The 19902-nt window shown below is 40.0% G+C and overlaps 1 long non-coding RNA gene across 1 annotated transcript in view; it reads left to right on the top strand.

Moving 5' to 3' along the window:
* LOC309511627 overlaps window positions 1–19902 on the top strand; it is a 216751-nt gene that overhangs the window by 54361 nt on the left and 142488 nt on the right. The window lies entirely within an intron of this gene.

Below are 19902 nucleotides of genomic sequence, written 5' to 3'. Positions count from 1 at the left end.
TTTGTCATTTTTCATCCAGTCATTATTAAAGTAGGTCGAACGTTTCATTTTCTTTTTTACTGGCCTGTCAGTCTTTGTTGACACACTGTCATCTTCGTCCTCCGTCTCGCCACCCATGTTAACAACTTCACTGCTTCAATTTGCCGCCTGTAGTAACTGGCTAGCTGCCAAGACAGACGCGCTAGATGACGTAGCCTACGTCACACGACACACCCGCCCCAGAGCCAATGATAGCGCATTCTACACACAAGAGACACCCTATGAGAGACACCGACCACTCTGTGCACAATGCATAGGCTTCAAGTGAGAAAATAGTAAATTGAACCTACATATTCACGTAGCCGTTCGAAAACCGGGACATTCAGTGTCCCGGGAGAGTGAATACATTTCCCGGGACAGGTTATTAAAAAGAAGGACAATCACGGTAAAACCGGGACAGGTGGCAACCCTATAAACAAATGTGAATGAGGTGCATAATGTCGTGTGTATGTTATATATATATATTTTTTTTTTTGTGTGAAATGGTGCTTTAATGCACATGATGAAAATGCTGACAGTGGTTTTGTGTTTTTGTAGGGTGCCACTACCGTGTTTGTTGCTTTCAAAGTGTATTGTTTCACCCCGTAAGTGTGCCCTAACATTTGTAATAATTTGTACTTCAAGAAATTTACACTTTATAAGGCTTCACTGGTATTTCTGTAAAGATATTTTGTTAACTATTAATTTTGAGTTTCTACACTTGAATAGTGTAATCTAGTATTTGAGGTTGAGTGATACCAAACAATCACCTGTTATTTGTTGAACCATTTGTAGCAATACAGATATTTTTTTGTACTGTCCCTTTAAGTACTTTTTTTTTTTTTTTCACGTCCTCCCAAAACTATACTCTGGCAGGATTGGAGGAGAGGAAAATTAACAACGGAAATGAGTATTAGGGGCATGGTTTAAAGGGTATAGAGCGGTTATGTTGAACTGACGAGGGGTGTGCGTTACTTTCCCGTGGGAGGCAGTTATTGCGGGTGGATTTCTCAAGAAGAAGTGTTTTTTTTCGGGCATCGTGGAGAGGAGGTAGTGCTACGTGGTTAGCCTCTCGCTAGCGGCTGTGTCCTTTGGCCTACGAATGCTTTCTCAAAAGTTGAATCGGACTGGAGTTTAATCGTTGGCTTGGTGGAGCAGGGGAAAAGATCGGGGCAAGACGGGCTGACGTTGCCGATGTTCCCGAGTCACTCTTGACCACCCGTGCTGTCAACTTGGTCAGTGTTGCTATATTCCAAAACCCGAAATTAATTCGCACACACACACACACACACACACACACACACACACACACACACACACACACACACACACACACACACACACACACACACACACACACACACACACACACACACACACACACACACACACACAGACAGAGCACTCAGTGCCGCAGATTTAACGAGTTCTAGTTTTCCTTTTAGTTTTTTTTCTTTCTTTTTCTCTCTCTCTATTTTTTGAACTTGAATATATATTGCTACCGTGATTTAAAAAGTGTTGATTTTTTCTCTTGTTTATTCTTCTACTATTTTTTGAAGTAAATTGTGTTGATTAAAAAAAAAAAAAAAAACCTTGTTGTTAATCTCATTAAAGTCAGTGTCAAGTCAAGTTTATTTGTATAGCGCTTTTCACAATATAGATTGTATCAAAGCAGCTTCACAGTATTAAATTAAAATAATACAACAAAGTTTGTTTCAAGAGGAATTTATTGATTGATAAAATAAAATAAAATATCCCCAAAATATCCCAACTGAGCAAGCCAAAGGCAACAGTGGCAAGGAACCGAAAAACTCCATCAAGTGACCTAATGGTGTCCTAAAACTCCATCAGGTGACCTAATGGAGAAAAAAAACCTTGGGAGAACCCAGGCTCAGTCGGGGGCCAGTTCTCCTCTGGCATTTATGAGCTAGAGGCCGGATTGTAGTTTGAACTGTAGGATTATATGAATGCCTGGCTGAAGAGATGCGACTTTAATCTAGTTTTAAACTGGGAGAGCGAGTCTGAGCAACGAACAGTATCAGGAAGACTATTCCAGAGTTTTGGAGCCAAATGTGAAAATGCTCTCCCTCCTTTGGTGGTTCTGGATATCCTAGGTATGACCAAAAGCCTTGAATTTAGTGATCTTAAAGAGCGCGATGGATTATAGGGCGATAGAAGATCCGTTAAATAGACTGGAGCTAAGCCGTTTGTGTATATAATTTCTTATGTAGTTTTGTTTTTTCTCTTTTTGTATGTAACGGGTGGTTGGTATAGCTATCCGGGACGATAATATAAATCTTTGTGGCAGGTGTATACTTGTCTGGCGCCCGAACATTAATGATTGTTTTTTTTTTTTCGAGGCTTTGGGACTAAGAGTCGATGTGAGACTCTTTGCTGACCACTGAAAAAGATTGGTACTGTGGTCTAGCGGTTAGGACTCAGTGTTACCATGCAGGAGACCCGGGTTCGATACTCGCCTTAGATTGTTTTTTTTATTTTTTATTTTTTATTTTTTTATTTTTTCTTTATTGGCGAGACCACCGTTACACATTCAGTTCAGAGCGTTGAAAAGCTTAAAGAAAATTTAAACAATTGATTAAATGAATAGAGAATAATAAAGCCAATCTAAAACGTGGTTCAGTGTCAATTAATTTATTTTGTTAACTGGCAACATTTGTGTGCAGCCCAACTTGCCCATCCTTCAAACACATTCTTTGACATTACATTCACTGCATGTGCAAACTGTCAAAACCCATAAATGGCATATTACTTGACAATTAGTTAATAGTCATGTGCCTTAACAAGTGAAGTCATAACATAATGATACATTTGCAAATCATTAGTTAATGATTCATTAAAGCAAACAACTGGAAGTTGAAGTACATTGCTTTGACCAATTGTGGTAATTAACGCATTCATTTACACTTTTAGTTAATACAATATGTTATTAAGAAATTAATACATTGACACATTTAATTAATAACAATTCATATATTACTTAATATATTAACCAATGCAGTAATCATTAATTAATGGTTTAGTTCTTCATGAGTCATACATTAACACATGATTATCTGTGCATTAGTTAAGCATGAATTAATGCATATTAGTGCACCCGTATTGTAAAGTGTTACCGTACAAATTACTACACATTCATTCAATTTAGAATTTTGCACACACAAGTTGAAAGGCATTTGGTTGTGGAAAGTAAAACATATCTGCAACATTTATCAAGTACATGGATGATTGTGCTTGCACTTGTTAATCATTTTGATACTATATTCATCCCATAGTATCCTAGCATATGGTAAAATCAGACTTTATGGAACACAGACTTTATTTGTTGTATGATAATAATTATTCTAGTGGTCACTGTTGCTTGATCATATATAGTTATGAATGATCTTCCTTAACCCTATCCGAACAGCCGAATCCCTGTATTCTAGAAACTATTCGCACTTAACGTAGGGAGGGGCAACTTTGGTCCTGGAGGGACAGAGTTTTGCTCTAACCCTAATCAAACACACCTTAACAAGTTGCCCATCCCTGACTTAGCTGAATCTTCTTCAATGCTTGCACTGTCTTAAATCCCTCCATTTACTAATATAGACAATATAACACAGGGTTTTTCCTGGCTGAAAATGAGGCGGAGGTGGCAAAATCCGATAGCTCGGTACCTCTAGGGGGGTCCGGGGGCATGCCCCCCCTGAAGAAAATTTTGTACATTTTAAAGATAAATGCATTAATCTGGTGCATCTTTTTATGTATAATGACCACTAGAAGGTGAAAAAAAAAACACTTTTTACAAGCATGTATTTATTTATTTTTAGGTATTTTAATAATCAGATAATTTGATTTTATTTACAGTTCATAGGGGGCCATATTAACAACATTGTGGTTGAATAACAATCATTTGCTTTCATTTACACATTTTCACAACCAGAAAAATGTCTCTTTCAGGTTGTGATAACTGACAGGTGATGTTGAAAAGGGGGAGGGGCAGGGGCTCGTGCGCTTTCGCAGAAATTTACCTTGCTCCATTTGAGACAAGCACATTTAGGTGCTTAAAGCCCTGCATTTCAGCCCGAGCCCGACGTGCCAATATTATTATTATTGACTTATTTATGCCCCTAGGGCCGGGCTTCGGGCCAATTCTCACGTCATAATTGACGTGCGGGCCGGGCCTCGGGCTTTTTTTGGGTTATCCTTCTTTTTATATTTTTAGACATTAATTAAAAAAATATGAGAAGCTGAGGACGACGATAGAAAAACAAACATAGAAAGACATTTCATAACCTCATAACTTTCATAATCTTATAATTACACAGTGACATATGACTGACATGACAGTCTCATGCACGCACGTGCACACACACACACACACACGCACGCACGCACGCACGCACACACACACAGAAGGTTTCCCATCAGCGCGACCCACGATTCACCTCATGTGCAAATAATGGAGAATATTAAGAAAAAATCGAAGATGGCCAACTTAAAACGCAGCGGGAAGAGTGATAGAAGAGAGGAGGACTGGGTTAAAACCTTAGGCTACACTGTGGATGCTATTCTTTTTCTCCACGATGCTCTGTAAAAGACTGCTCTAACTTTTCGTTTCATTGGACTTTATTTTCGTTTAACTGTTGGAAACTACGGATGCTTTTCGTTTGATTGGACTTTTATTTTCGTTTAACTGTTGGAAACTACTGGAAAAAAGAATGGCCATGTTCTGTCGTGCATTTTTGAGGTAAGATAACCTGCAAGTTTATTTAATTTAATTGGTTTAGATAGGCTATTGCTCCTTTCGTTTGCGAGCGCTGGTTCGAGCAGCCTGAGCCTGCCTCAGTATTTCAAAAAAAGTTGTTTTACTCACTGTGGTTTAATAAATAATCATTTGTTAAATTAACTGTCTGTGTGATATGCTTGAAGTGTTTTATAGCCTATCTATGGATTGTAGCCAAGTAAAGTAGCCTATTAGCGTTGATTTGAGAGGCTAAATTGATCAAACATGTTGTAGGCTATACTCGCTGTCGGTTCGGCTGCTTGGTCGTCATTCTAAAAAAAAATGCTCCAAAACATTTGTCTAAATTAACATGATAAAGAAATTAAAAGAAACATAACTAACAAAACTGACCTATTTTAATGGCTGCAAATAGGGCAGGCTGCCGCTGTGTAATAATAATAATTTAAAAAACGGACTCGAGTCGGACTCGGGCTGATAATTCTGATGAGCTGTCGGACTTGTGCTTGAGCGTCTCGGGCCAGGGCCGGGCTCGTGCTTATTCTGATGCAGTCGAAATGCGCAGAACGGTTTGAGAATGGAATGGAACCCGGCCGTGAACCCGCTGCGGAATCGTGTCGGTGGAAAAGAGGTATCTAATCATGTGATTCCGTCTTGAGTTTTTGTCGACAGACGGAGGCGGCCCGAAATTTGACGGAGGCGGCCGCCTCACAATTCTCTATGCAGGAAAAACCCTGTAACAAGTCAGTCACACTTTAGTGGCAGTGCCACTGGGTCCAAATCTCAAGGTATAGCAAATCTATATGCAGCTATAACTTTAATATATTAAACAAAGATACAAAGACAGCTAACTTTCGCAACAGTGTGCACGAATAACAAACAACACCAGAGCAAGCTAAAATATGAACTAAACAAGAAGCAGGTGTAAGACAATCAATGAAACAATATGTAACCATGACAACAAAAAAACGTGCTTAATAACCAAGACAACGGAAAGGGAGCACAGGAAATAGTGAGGAAAAAAAAACTAAAAGTCCATGAAAAAGAAATTAAAACCAAACCTGAACGTGACACCGAAGCTTTGTATTATTATGTTGCTTTGGATAACAGCATCTGCAAAATGAATAAATGTAGTAATATAACCATTTACATTTATTCAGGTTTATTATAGTTACTTAAAACCTTTAAAAAAACATTTTACTTGAATTAAACATTAACTGAAATTAAAATGTAAAAAAGCATGTCAAGACAACATTTCTCATTTTCATTTAATTTAACTTAAACTAAAAATAAATAGCCCTAACCCTAGCTAAATAGACATCAGTTCACCACTGATGGTGGTGTTCTGTGGTGTTCTGAACCACAGGTGGTGCAGTGGTGTTCTAAAATGAGGCAAAGTCATTATTTTTTATTTTTTTTTATTTTTATCAAATGTAAATTCATGTCCCAGTTACACTTAATGTAATTTTCCTGGTTTAATAAACATTACTTTACATAACATAAAAAAAGAAACCAAATTAAATTCTTCTTTGTAATTTTACATTAGTAATGCAATTAATGTTCTATTTATTTAAACCAAGTATAAATCTCATCAAGTTAGTGTAATTAACCCCCTGAGGTCGGCTATCACGCCGGCGCGATAGGCTCGCTTTTTTTCTTATCAGTGCAAGAGAGACTCAAAATACTCTGTTGACTTTGATCTCACAAACAAGTTTCATACATCAATCGATCCTGTTAAGTGTGCATTTTTTTGTGTATACTCACAATAAAAACAAAGTTTTGTGCTTTTTGCCAAATAAAGAAAAATAAACATGATGCGAGTTCTGCCTACTCTCTGTCAGTGTAGTCCATTCTGAAACGCGTCCGAAAATGAACTGTAACTCAGCGAATACTCAGTCAAACAGGCATACAGACACACAGGCATGAAGCTTGAATTATCTTCTTTAAAATGAAGTAATTTTTATAAAAAACAAATATTCTCAGTTTATGTAATATGTATGAAAAGAGAGAGATGTCAGTCGTTCTCATCTCATCTCATCAAGTTTTAATGTGACCCTGCCCACGGAGAGCGCGTGCTATTCAAACGCAAATTATCTGAGGCGATACAAACCTGTGAAACGCCCACATCAGCTGGATAACACACACCACGAGTTCACTTTCAGACTCATGTACTTTACGACGCTGTGAGGAATAATACTATCTTAATAATAATCCTGGAAAATTTACCTCAGAAGTGCTGGAAGTATCTAGCCTGGATGCCAGCCGAATTAGCCCCGCCCACAAAATGTTTAGGTCGGGAAGTTCGGTCTGGACTCGCTCCGTTGAGGAGCTATTATGCCCGAACAAAAATTGTTCGGACCAATCAAATTGTCAGGGCGGGCTTTATACGATGATGGACAGATGAGCAACGTAACGTAATCATCCACGTGACGTCACCAACGAGCGCTTGGGTTGAATTTGTTTACAACAAAGATGACTGCCACTGTAGAATTGTTATTTCACGAGTTCACACTTACAAATAAGTCAGATAGAATAAATGCATATTTGGCGTGCTGTCCGAGGAGAGGCTCCGGGCGTGAGAGTGAGTGGAGGGATGCTGAAAACTGTCAAGGAATGTTAGGTGAGTTGACATAGTGAATAAATATATGCTTCCTCTCATGCTGATAGTGTAGACCGTAGACGGCAATTGTTTGATGACAAGTTGATTGGATTGATTATTTGAACGTGCTCCTCTCAAACTTTGTTTATAAAACATTGTGTGTAGATTCCGCCATCGTGTCTGTTATAGAAGATATCGACAGCGCATTGATTTTAAAAGAGGAACAGAGAACCGCGATCAAGGCATTTGTCGATCGGAAACATGAATGAAAAACATACGTCACTTACTCCATTGCTCTGATTGGTTGTAGGTCTATCCAATTGAGTGCAAAGGCATTTTCCTTCCTGGTTCGGTTGAAACACGCCCCATAATCACAGCCCAATGGAGCAGTATCAGACTCGCATTCTGACTAGAATCTGAGTATGACGACGTCAGGCTAGGAAGTTTCATTCCGAGGATCAACGGATCCGACTGAGGAATAGGTCAGTACAATATTTGCTTTGATCTAATTGCAAGTGTCTGTACACGCAAAAAAGACTGTTTAAATATGACTGTGTGAATGAATGAACGCACAGATGCGCGCTGTTGTGTTGCTATAGCTGGCAAAAATACTGTTTAAATATGAATCGCGTTTTTGTGTGTGAATGAATGAACAGCTTTTACCAAACTCTATTGCTATACAGAGATGTACGTATGATAAAATTTATACTTTAGTTTTTACAAAGAAAGATTACACTGGAAATATTGTTAACATTTTAATTGTTGTAATTGTATAACCTTTTTAATAAAATAGCAAAAATATATACAAGGATAGATGTAAACAATCTTAAAAGGTCAATATAAGCCTTCTCTTTAAATTATTTTTATTGTGCTTTATTAGCATAGGCGTAATTTGCGGGTGGGACGGGTGGGACATGTCCCCACCACTTTTTGCCAGGGTCGATATTGTCCCCATCACTTTTTAAAACATCTCGCGGCACGAATGTACCAATTCTACAAATAAATAAAACATCTCCAGTTAACTGGCAGAGCATTCATTTCGTTCGTTTTTTAAATAAAAGACGATCTAGTGCTCAAATGTGTTTTTTAAATCAAGTGATCAAAGTGCTCGTTGGCGCTGTGATCAGTGGCGCGGATACAGTGTTTTCGGTGGACCGCACTGTCTTCACTCGGACGCGCGCTTCAGTCCGTTGCGGATACTCTCTATTCGTTCTGGTGAAATCACAAAACATAATGCACACAAACGTGCCCCTGCTTGATATACAACCACTGATGAACATAAACGGTTTTGATGAGAAAAAAAAAAATTATATGAGAAAAAAAAAAAAAAAAACTATGCGAGAGCAGATTAGAATCCAGAACGTCTGACACGGTTGGCGAAAGTTCTACCACTGGACCATTAAGATACACGTTAGTCAAGCAGCGGATACATATATCAGGTTACATCTCATTAAACGACAAATTAAACCCCATGTAGCCTACTATTTAAATCGATTGAAGGTCATCGTAATGTTATTGTTCATATATCTGATTTAGCATTTTATTAGCAACCCCCCCACCCCACCCCACCCCACCTGTCCCACCCACTTTTTAAAACAAAGTTACGCCACTGTTTATTAGTGACACATTTGGGTAGATAATATATTCCAAAACTTTCTGAAAATACAGTGAGAACAATTAACTGCACTATTACTAGAAATGTTTACCTTGGATATTATACAATTTGCAAGAACAATTTGTAAAAAACAACAACAACTGTGTTTCCAACTGTGAACCAATTTTATATATATATATAACCGTTCGGTACGAGGCTTTCGGTTCGGTTTTCGATACGCATTACGTACCGAACTAACCGAAATGGTTGGACCGAAATGAAGGCGCGTCGCGGGTGGCAATCGCGCTCATAGAGGCTGGCGCGACCACAACATCAACTGGCAAATGCAATGTAAGGAACGAAACTGAGCTACTCTTATTGTGTTTGTGTGGACCGTTTATCAGTTTTGACCTGTGAAGCGGGACTCGCGAGCCCTATATGCGCGAGCCTGATCAAGCAACATCACACAGCGCTAAGAGATCCAGACCAGTAAAGAAAGCATTTGAATTTCAAATGCTTTTTGAATTCGCCACTGAAGTAATAACATCGCTGCGAGATCTAGTGAGAAACATGCACATTTCTCTGTTATTAACGGATCAAACAGCGCTGACGTGGAAACCAGGAAGAAACATCGTTCCATGAATGAACTGGCCGGTGTCCACAGATCAGCAACATTCACCGTGGAATGGATTTGCTGTAGTAACACTAACTGCAAGTATGGAAGTTTGTCAGGAATAGTGGGCTATAATGCTTTCAAGTAACATTACGTCTGTTTTATTTTGACATTATAAATACAATTGCTGCACTCAAATGTTAATCTGAACTAAAATAAACCTTTGTTTATAATAGCCTACTACTACAATATTACATTTCATTTTGTCCAAAGAGCTGTTTTGTTTTATATGCTCATAAGAAGAGTCAAGTATAGCTCCATTATTGCTCAGTAAAAAAAACAAAAACAAAAAAAATCATACTTTATGATCATTAAATAAAATAAAATAAATTAATTAATTAATTCAAGGAAATTTCTCTGGCATTTATTTATTTTTGCTGTAGCCTATGGAAAACGTACCGAACCGAACCGTACCGAACCGTGACACAAGTGTATCGTATCGAACCGAACCGTTTATTAATTTTGAATTTTGTGAACCGTTACACCCCTAATATATATATATTAGGGCTGGGGGAATTAACGCGTTAATCTTTGCGATTAATTTGAAATGTTTAACGCGTTAAAAAAAAATAACGCAATTGACGCAGCACTTTTTTTTTTTGCCTCGTTTTAATGATATCCTGTTGCGTCTGCTATTAAAAAGGCCGAAATATGCTGTCCCGCCCCTCCATGTTCGGCGGTCAGGTTTCATTCTCGGGCAGCTTTCATGAGCGGGTCTTTTCCGCTCGGTATGTGCGTCGCGCTCTGTGCTCCGCACGCGCGCGTGAGTGTGTGTGTGTGTGTGTGTGTGTGTGTGTGTGAAGCCGCCTTTCCACTGCAAACGACAAACGACAGCCGTCGGACCGGAAGTCATTCATTTCCTATGGAGAGACGTACGGGAGCTGCGGGGAGTTCCGATCATATGCGTATGCGGAAATTTCGGATCCGATTTGAGCTTCGGATGCGTTGAAATATCTGAACTTCTGCGGCTAGACCGTATGCGACCGGTCGACCGGATGTGATGTATTCTAATCAAAACTATGAGCGCGAAGCTTGAATTACCAATATTTTAATACTTTAATGTAAACGCTATTCCTGCAAAATGACGGTTATTAATAATTATGGCTGAAAAAAATATTTGTATCATATTAAATCAATATTTATATTGATTAGCTCTATAAAATCGACTGTTTTTTATATATAAGATGTATTGAGGGTCATTTGTTTTGTGTGGATATATTCATGCATGCATTACATTCATTAAAATCATTAATTTGACCATTGTGAAGAGCCGAGGGTAACGGCTGCATCACGACCAATTTCAAAGTTCCGTGCGACTGACACCAGGGGGCGAAATGCGACAATCGAATGCGAATGTCGTGCGCAGTGGAAAGGCGGCTTGTGTGTGTGTGTCGGTCGGTCGGCGCGCTCTGTTCTCCGCGCGTGCGTGCGTGCGTGCGTGTGTGTGTGTGTGTCGGCTCGCTCTGTCGTTAATGGCCCAGCAGCGGCGAGCTCTCCGTTCCGTGTGTGTGTGTGTGTGTGTATGTGTGTGTGTGTGTGTCGGCGGCTCTGTCGTTAACGGCCCAAAGGCTTCAATCATGTACTAAGCACTGGAAAAGTAAAGTCCACTCAAGTAACGTGAAATTTCTCTGTTGACTTCTGTTTGCTGAGCTGGTATAGCCATGCTGGGCAACAATGGTAAAATGACCTGCTCTGATCACATGCTCTGGTAATAATAGCTTTGTAGGACTATATTTTGTTTTAATAATTAATAAAATAATAATAATAATAATAATCTGTTAAATTGATTATGTTGATTGATTATTGAAAAAGAATAATATATTGATATATTGATGTTTAATATTTTAATATAGGGCTATTTTCTGTTCCCTTTTTTTCCTGTGTTGTTTAATTAGGTGATTCTTTGGGCGTTTTTCCACTGGGTTCGTTTGCTGCGGTCCGAACCCGAGTGCGCTAGTTCCCGGCGCCCCCCGCAGCGTTGGTCTGGTTTCACACTCAATTAGTTGTATCGAACCCAGGTGCGTTTGCAGTGATCTTACGTCATCGCAAACGCACACGGAAAATGCATGGATAATACAACTCGACTGAGCATAGCTGTAATTTGTCTGTTTTTGTGGTGCTATTATGCACAACATAGTGAGAGACATCACCTCTTCAGTGTCCCACAACGTTCCCCTGCCACTCATGGTTGTCGTGTGTGAGGAAACAATGATATCGACAGTGATACGCATGCGCGGGATACTATACTTCCTGAACAAGCGCGCACCCGAGTCCGTGTTGCTTGCACATTAACGCGAACCGCGCCACGGTTCGGGAGCAACCGAGCTCAGACCACCTCCTCCAGGTAGTCTCGGGTTCGGTACTCTAGAGCGCACCCGGGTCCGATGACAGCGTTCACATTAGCGATTTTTCATGCGAACCGTGCCCCGGTCCGCACTAAACTGCCAGTGTGAAAGCGCCCTAAGTTTAAATATTGATGATTACAAGCTTGGGGGAAGCGCAATTAATTGCAATTAATGACAGAAATTGTGCAATTAATTAGTTAATTTTTTTTAATCGATTCCCAGCCCTAATATATATATATATATATATATATATATATATATATATATATATATATATATATATTGTCCTTGCATTCTTTCTTGTGGCTCAGTGACACACCTGAATGAAAGGCTAATTATGGGTGTGAACTTCTCAGGTGTGAACCATTCATGATGGTATTGGATCGTTTACGCCCACCCGCATATTGCCTTTCCAAACAAAAAGTGTCTTACAACATTTAAATCAATGTATTGTTTTATGTGAATGATTAGGCAGGATGATTTTCACATCATTTTGAAGAAAAAAACTCTAGGCGACAAAATGCATTATTCAGAAGTCTTATGGACACGTATATAGTATGTGTTTTGTGGCCTTATTTCAGAAACTTTCATTTTTAGTTTTTTCAATAACCATGCATAAACATTATTCTCTCAAAAATACAAACATGTACATACATGTTGCTCACATATTATGGTAGCCCTGTTTGTGCTAAATAGAGTGTAATTACACCGTTGCCATTAATATGTTTATAAGCAACTAAAAAAGCACAAATGTCAGGGCATGTCAGACTCAGAACATCTCAAGGACCCCAAAAACACCTTAGACCCCAGAGGGTTAAGCTTTTTTACATTTATTCGAAAACAAAAGGGAATAACAATTTAAACTATATATTTTATTTGTGAACTGATGTTCAGCTGTTCTTTTTAATAGTTAACTTATTTTCAGATCATCAGTAATCAAGCTCAGTAAACACTGGTTACAGACACGAAGATGTACTTTTAATTTCATGAAGCTGATTGCTCACAAAAAAAGAAAAGAAAAAAAAGAAAAAAAGTCATAATGTTTTCAGATCATTCAAAGTTTTATTTTGATGTGACAAAGTTGAACATTTCTAAGTGGATGAGTTATTTACTTACTTTTTAATTAGTCTTTCCACTAATGACATTATTTTGTTCATTCAGACTGATTAACGAACGCGGAATGCGCACAAAATCAAGAGGCCGGTGTCAGGGTTGGAACAGGAGTCAGACAGGTGGTAAGTAAAATGTAACTTTATTAACAGAAACACGGATCCAGATGGAGAAATGGTGAGTATGCAATAACAAAGTCTCTTTGCAGATGATGGCTGGATGATCCTTGGATGACGACTGAAGACCGTAAACAGCTGACCAGGTTTCAGATGAAGACGAAGGGTAGGTATTCTCAGTGTTGGGGGTAACGAGTTACAAAGTAACGGATTACAGTAACGATATTACTTTTTTGGGTAATGAAATAAAGTAACACATTACACTAAAAATATCGGTAACTACACTACTTTACTAGACTATAGGAACGCGCTTTCCTGCGTTACCCAAGCCGTGTTTGCCTGCGTGTAAAGCTCTGATCTGTTTAAGTGGTGCGTGCATGCCTGTGTGTGTGTGTTGGTGTGTGTGTGTGTGTGTGCTTGCACCGTTGTCATAGAGATCGATTTGAGTGACGTAGCTGCTGGTGCGAAGGGGAGCGGGAAATGGAGACGGAGACGGAGACGAGGTTTCGGCCAGTGGCGATATTCACATTAGGCTACTTTCAGTTTATTGCTCGAAAGGACAAAAATATTCGCGTGAAATGCACTCTATGCCCAGGCAGCAAGTACTGGCCATCGGGACTACCGGGAGATTCCCAGTGGGCTGACGTGCCTTTTGGGCCAACATCTCATACTTTTTTTCTTTTTCTGTTTTTTGTCACAAGGAATGTGCAGAGAAATAGCGTGAAAAATAGACACAGGCCCTTCAAGCAGACGCTGTAAAATGTGTCAAAATGTTTTCTGCAGCAGCAGGACCTTCATCAGCTCCAGTGGCTGATGATGAGGATAGTGAGGAGGATCAGGGGAGAGATGAGAAAGTGTAGAGCCTGCGGTAAGCTGAACTAACAGTTACTTTCAAAACACTTAGGCTATGTCATGAGTGTAGGAACCCATTACCCAGTAACGCATTATTTCCACATCTGCATATTTGACGATTACTGTAATTTACTATAAATTTAATGAGACGCGTTTGTAAACCATGTTTTCCGCCAAAATAAAAGCTCGATGCAGTTTCCCTCAAAATAAAAGATCATGTGCTTATATCTCTTTCAATTATAGAAATTAGTACAAAACTAATTGTGAAAGTTTCCTTTATTTTTCAGTGCATTTGTTTTACAATATATGTCTATTAGTGTGCTATTATTATTATGGCCAAAATGCCAGGGCCGATTTTTTTGGTCCCAGTCCAGCCCTGATTATGTGTCTACCACCGCGGACATTTGTCCTTTATCCTGTTGTTTGTGGATTTTACAGTGCGACATATTTCTTTGTGCAGACATGGATATTGTTCTTTCATATGGTTTTACATGCCATTTTGTATAGGCTACATTTATAAACACTATGCGGACAGGCTAAGTGATGATAGGGCTATGATGTTTGTCCGTATCTACAGGGTAAATTAAGAAATGGGAAAGTAAAGTAATACGTAGTGAAGTTACTTTTCAAATGCAGTAACTAGTAAAGTAATCTCATTACAATTTACAGAAGTAACTAGTAACTAATTACTTTTTTTGAGTAACTACCCCAACACTGGGTATTCTCAGGTAGGTACATGGTGGGTAGCATGAGGGAGTCTGTATGTCATGTAATGACGAGACCAGACAATGACTGAAGGGTGAATGCTGAATATAAAGGGGTGAGATGACGAGGTGCAGGTGGTGATGATAATTACTCAGGGGAGAGTGAGTGCAGGTGTGCAGGTGCGCCAAAGAGGATCCTGGGTAAAGTAGTGCAGAGACAGACGGTGAAGAAGGTGGTGAATGTGACAGCCAGATTTATCACTCGAACCAATCATAACCAATCATATCCAATCATAGCGCGATGGAGGCATTGCCTCATCTCACGTGACTTTCCCCCATTCATTCTCATTTACTCCCCACAAAACCCACTACCCTCGTTCCCTGAAGGAGGGAAAGGAGACGTTACGTCGACGTCACCAACGTATTTGGGATCACTTCAGGAAGCGCCAATCATCTTCGAGTGTATACAGAACGAGCCAATGCACATTGGCGTGTGAGATTTGCATCTTGTGCCCCGTCCCGCAGCACGGGTATAAATACGGTAATGTGACGTACTTTTGCACAAACCCCTCCCACGACTGTTGGCAGACACTGCAGTTTTAGCATAGACCCGCCCTGAGTGAGCTGTACACAGTCCGCCATTGTTTCGACACTGGAGCAGCTGTATTCAAGAATGTCTCATAAGCGATTGAGGTGTGTAGCAACCCCTTGGATTCCGAGAGCCTCAACTGACGCGTGAAGCGTCCTTTAATTCACCATGCACGACAACACGATGTATTCAAACAGCATCTTTATTCCATACACCGAATCACAGCACCTCACAGCACCGTGAAAACAATTAACACATCAAAACAACAAGATCCACAATTCAAACATAGACTCATAACATAACGAATTGCAGAAACAACACAAATATTACATTGCGCAACAAACATTCATTCATACATTCATTTCTTTAATTACAATCAACATACTTCGCTACGCTCCCCAAAACAACATAGACTCAACGATCAGCGTCCAACATTCATGTCCGCCCGTCATCCTATTAAGCTTACTATGCCACCTGATCACTACGGTGTTCGAGAAAAGACAATTTCAGCAAGTGTTCGCGAATTTCCGATTACAATTTACACACACACACACACACACACACACACACACACACACACACACACACACACACACACACACACACACACACACGTTTAGTTCATTGAACTAAACTATACCTGTTCTATCTCCATACAGCATATATTCTCTGGATCTGTGGGCATTATTGTTCGACACCGGATCGAAATGAACACCGCTACTGAGAGTTTCTGTTTTGATATTATCATTCCGTGAGATGAGATACTCCTGCCACTGAGCACGAGCTTGTGAGGCTCCGCCCTCTGTGCCGGCAGCAGCAGCTCATTTTCATTTAAAGGGATACACACTAAAACTGCGTGTTTTCTAAGCCCCAAAAAGTGACAATTTGAAAATCCTGTAAAAAATTATCTGTTGGGTATTTTGAGCTAAAACTTCACATACACACTCTGGGGACATCAGATACTTATTTTACATCTTGTGAAAAGGGGCATAATAGGTGCCCTTCAAGTAGGCTTGGGCGGTATTACGGTAATGGTATACCGCGGGATATAAAAATAGCAACGGTATCAGTTTCAATACCGTCATACCGTCATAAAAAAAATTATGCATAAAAATGCGTATGCGCGGTTGTCATCACGTGACAGCGTTGAGGCGAAAGAGCGAGAGAGGCGGAAAGATGGCGAGTAGCGCACCGAGTGACCTGGTCTCGAAAAAAAACACATCTTCTGAAGTTTGGCAGTATTTCGGGTTTCGACCGAACGAGAAGGGAGAGGCGATAAATACGGACGAGGCAATTTGCAGATTGTGCAACAAAAAGGTCACTGCGAGAGATGGAAATACTTCGAACCTAAGGTCGCATATACGAAACCACCATCCATTCACTGCTGCGAGGATGGGCCCGAGTTCACTCAGTGCAACAGTTTCAACGCCTCACGAACCCGATGCAGGACCAACTACATCTAGGTCCACCGCCAGTACGCAGCCGACGATAATGGCGGCCTTCGGGAAAACAACAAAGTACAAAAGGGACAGTGTCCGTTGGAAAACCTGTACTGATGCAGTGACAAAATACTTGGCGAAGGAAATGGTCTCTTTTCACACAGTGGAAAAAAAGTCCTTTAAGGACATGGTAAAGGTCCTAGATGCCCAGTACGAGCTGCCTGGACGGAAACATTTCTCACAAACAGCCGTCCCACATTTATATTGTAAAGTTAGAGACAATGTTCAAGTGCTGCTGTCAGCGGCAGACAGTTATTCCTTAACAACTGACATGTGGTCGTCAGTTAACATGACACCATATATGTCCCTGACTGTCCACACCATTACACCTGACTTGGAAACTTGAATCAAAATGCCTCCAAACTACGTATTTTCCTGAGAGTCATACGGCGGACAATCTTGCTGCTGCGCTCAAAGCTGCACTTCAGGAATGGCAACTTGACGAGAAAAAACTTTCAGCCATAACCACTGACAACGCTGCCAACATTTCTGCTGCAATCAGGTCCCTGCATTGGCTGTGGCTTAACTGCTTCGGCCACAATCTAAACTTGGCTGTCACAAATGCATTGCATGACCAGAGGCAAAAAACCGAGCGCGCCCTCGGACTATGCCGTAATATTGTCGGGGCCTTTTCACACAGCTGGCAACGTAAGCATGAACTCCACAAGAAGCAAGTGGACTTGGGACTCCCAGAACATAGTCTCATAACGGTAAGCTTTATGCTTTATGCTTTTTTTGGTATTCGTTTTATACGTGCATGCAGAGAGTCGGGGGCAGGGGCTCAAATGTAAAAAAAAAAAAAAAAAAAAAAAAAGGGGGGCATATATGCTTTGCATCACAGAAATAAATTATATTTAAAAGTAGGCTTTATTAAAATAGTTTTTTTTTTTAATTGTAAAAAAAAAAAAAATCTGTATTTTTTATCAAATAAATGCAGGCTTGATGCGCATAAGGGACTTATTGCATGCAAATTTTAGTGGGCTACTATTATACTATTGCAGCAAAATTATTAAAAATGTTAAAATAATAAAGTTACCATTTCGCGTGTTGATGTCAGCCTACACTTCATAAGCCCATAAGCCCGGGCTTCATTTAACAAACTATAGTTTGATTAAATGGTAAACGATGTATCGCTCGCTACCTTTTATTATTGAACAAAAAAAGTTTAAAAATGGTTTGTTTTATTTTTCTCCTGCCGTCGAGTAATATATTCACTGAAAAGGATATGGCTCGAGAACATCGGTTCCCGAGCAGTCTGTGTGATTACCTACGTTTACACTAGTGCATTTTCATTTATCAAGAGAAAGGAATAATATACATTAATTAACTTTTTTATTTGTGCATTCATTCGTTTATTTAGGCCTATTTATTCATTCATTCGTTTATTTAGGCCTATTTATTCATTCATTCGTTTATTTAGGCCTATTTATTCATTCATTCGTTTATTTAAGCCTATTCATTTATTCAATCGTTTATTAATCATTCATTAATTTATTCATCCATCCATCCATTGGCAGGACTGCGCAACTCGCTGGGGCTCCAAACTGGCAATGGTGGAGCGCATCCTCGAGCAGGCCCAAGCGATCAGACACGTCCTGTCTGATGACAGAAGGAGCAGCCTGTCCCTGACCTGGCAGGACATGGACGTCTTGAAAGCTGTCCACGAAGCACTGAAACCAGTCGGTGACTTCACTGATATTTTGTCAGGAGAAAATTATGTGACCAGTTCATGTATCCTCCCCATACTCCAGCTCTTCAGGGACAATGTGTTGGCTGCGTCAGAAAATGACCTCCAGCTAACAAAGTCAATAAAATCTGGAATTCTAACAAAGCTGGAGGCCAAGTATGAATCTTATTCAGTGCGCAAAATAATGCGAAAATGCACTTTCCTCGACCCTCGTTACCGTGGAGGATATGAGACGGATGAGGCATTGGCTGAGACAAAGGCTGAATTACAGGCTGAGATCGTGAGTTTAGAGGCAGCAGGTCCAGTGGCCATCAGAGTGGAAGAGGGAGAGGCGCAACCCGAACCCCCACGAAAAAAGATGACTCTGGGAAGTATGCTGCAAAAAAAAGCCGACGCAATGGCAGGTCCCGTCGGTATCGACACCGTAGAGGACCGAGTCAGAGCTGAAATAACAGCCTACTGTTTGGAGCCAGTTACACAAGGAGACGCGGACCCACTTCTCTGGTGGAAAAATGCTGCCGAGCGTTTTCCCCAGATGTCGCGAGTGGCACGGAAGTACCTGTGCGTCTGTGCCACAAGCACACCCTCTGAGAGCGTTTTCAGCACTGCAGGTAAAGTTGTCGGTCCACAACGTGCCCTGTTAAAGCCGGACAAAGTTAACATGCTGGTTTTTCTAGCGAAAAATCTTGACGACTAGATTTGATGCCACTTGCCATTCGTTCGTTTTCGCACTGTGTTTATTTCTATTTATTTAATTGATTCAGGTAGCCTATTTTTATTTGGTTTTCGTTTAAAAAAAACATTGGAAAGAAGACTGGAAAGAATAAGTTTTTATTTAGGACTATTTCCTTGCAATAATTTTATAATATGAATATTTATGTTAATTTAACTCCGTTGAGTGTTGTGGGATTATTTGCACCTTTTTTTTTATAAGCTGCTCTTTGTTTTTAAAAGTTGTTCGGGCGGTGTGATTTCATTTAATTGATTTGTGTGCGCACTGCACCTTTGCACCTCGCGTCTTTGCGCGAAAACTGTTCCGGATGTTTATGTTAATTTAATTCTGTTTGACTATTGTATTTGCAATTTTTATAAGCTGCTATTTGTTGCTAATAAAAAATGTTATTGTTGTGCATGTTGTTTTGTTATTGTTTCAGTATTAGCGTTTGGTATTAAGTTTCTGAACGATTTAGGCACAAGCCAACCGTTTGGTGACGCTGTCTGAGCCTTACGTCATAATTTTTAATTATTCTCGGTAATACCGTATACCGAGGTAAAATAGGGAGGAGGTTTGACGGTATCAAAATTTGGATACCGCCCAAGCCTACCTTCAAGTAACATTTGATTATGTAGTGGGTGACATCAAGGGAGTAAA

Source organism: Leuciscus leuciscus (genome assembly GCF_965113295.1).
Source record: "Leuciscus leuciscus genome assembly, chromosome: 12".
Lineage (NCBI taxonomy): Eukaryota > Metazoa > Chordata > Actinopteri > Cypriniformes > Leuciscidae > Leuciscus > Leuciscus leuciscus.
Note: the sequence above shows the minus strand (reverse complement) of the source record. Positions and strands in the feature narration are given on the sequence as shown.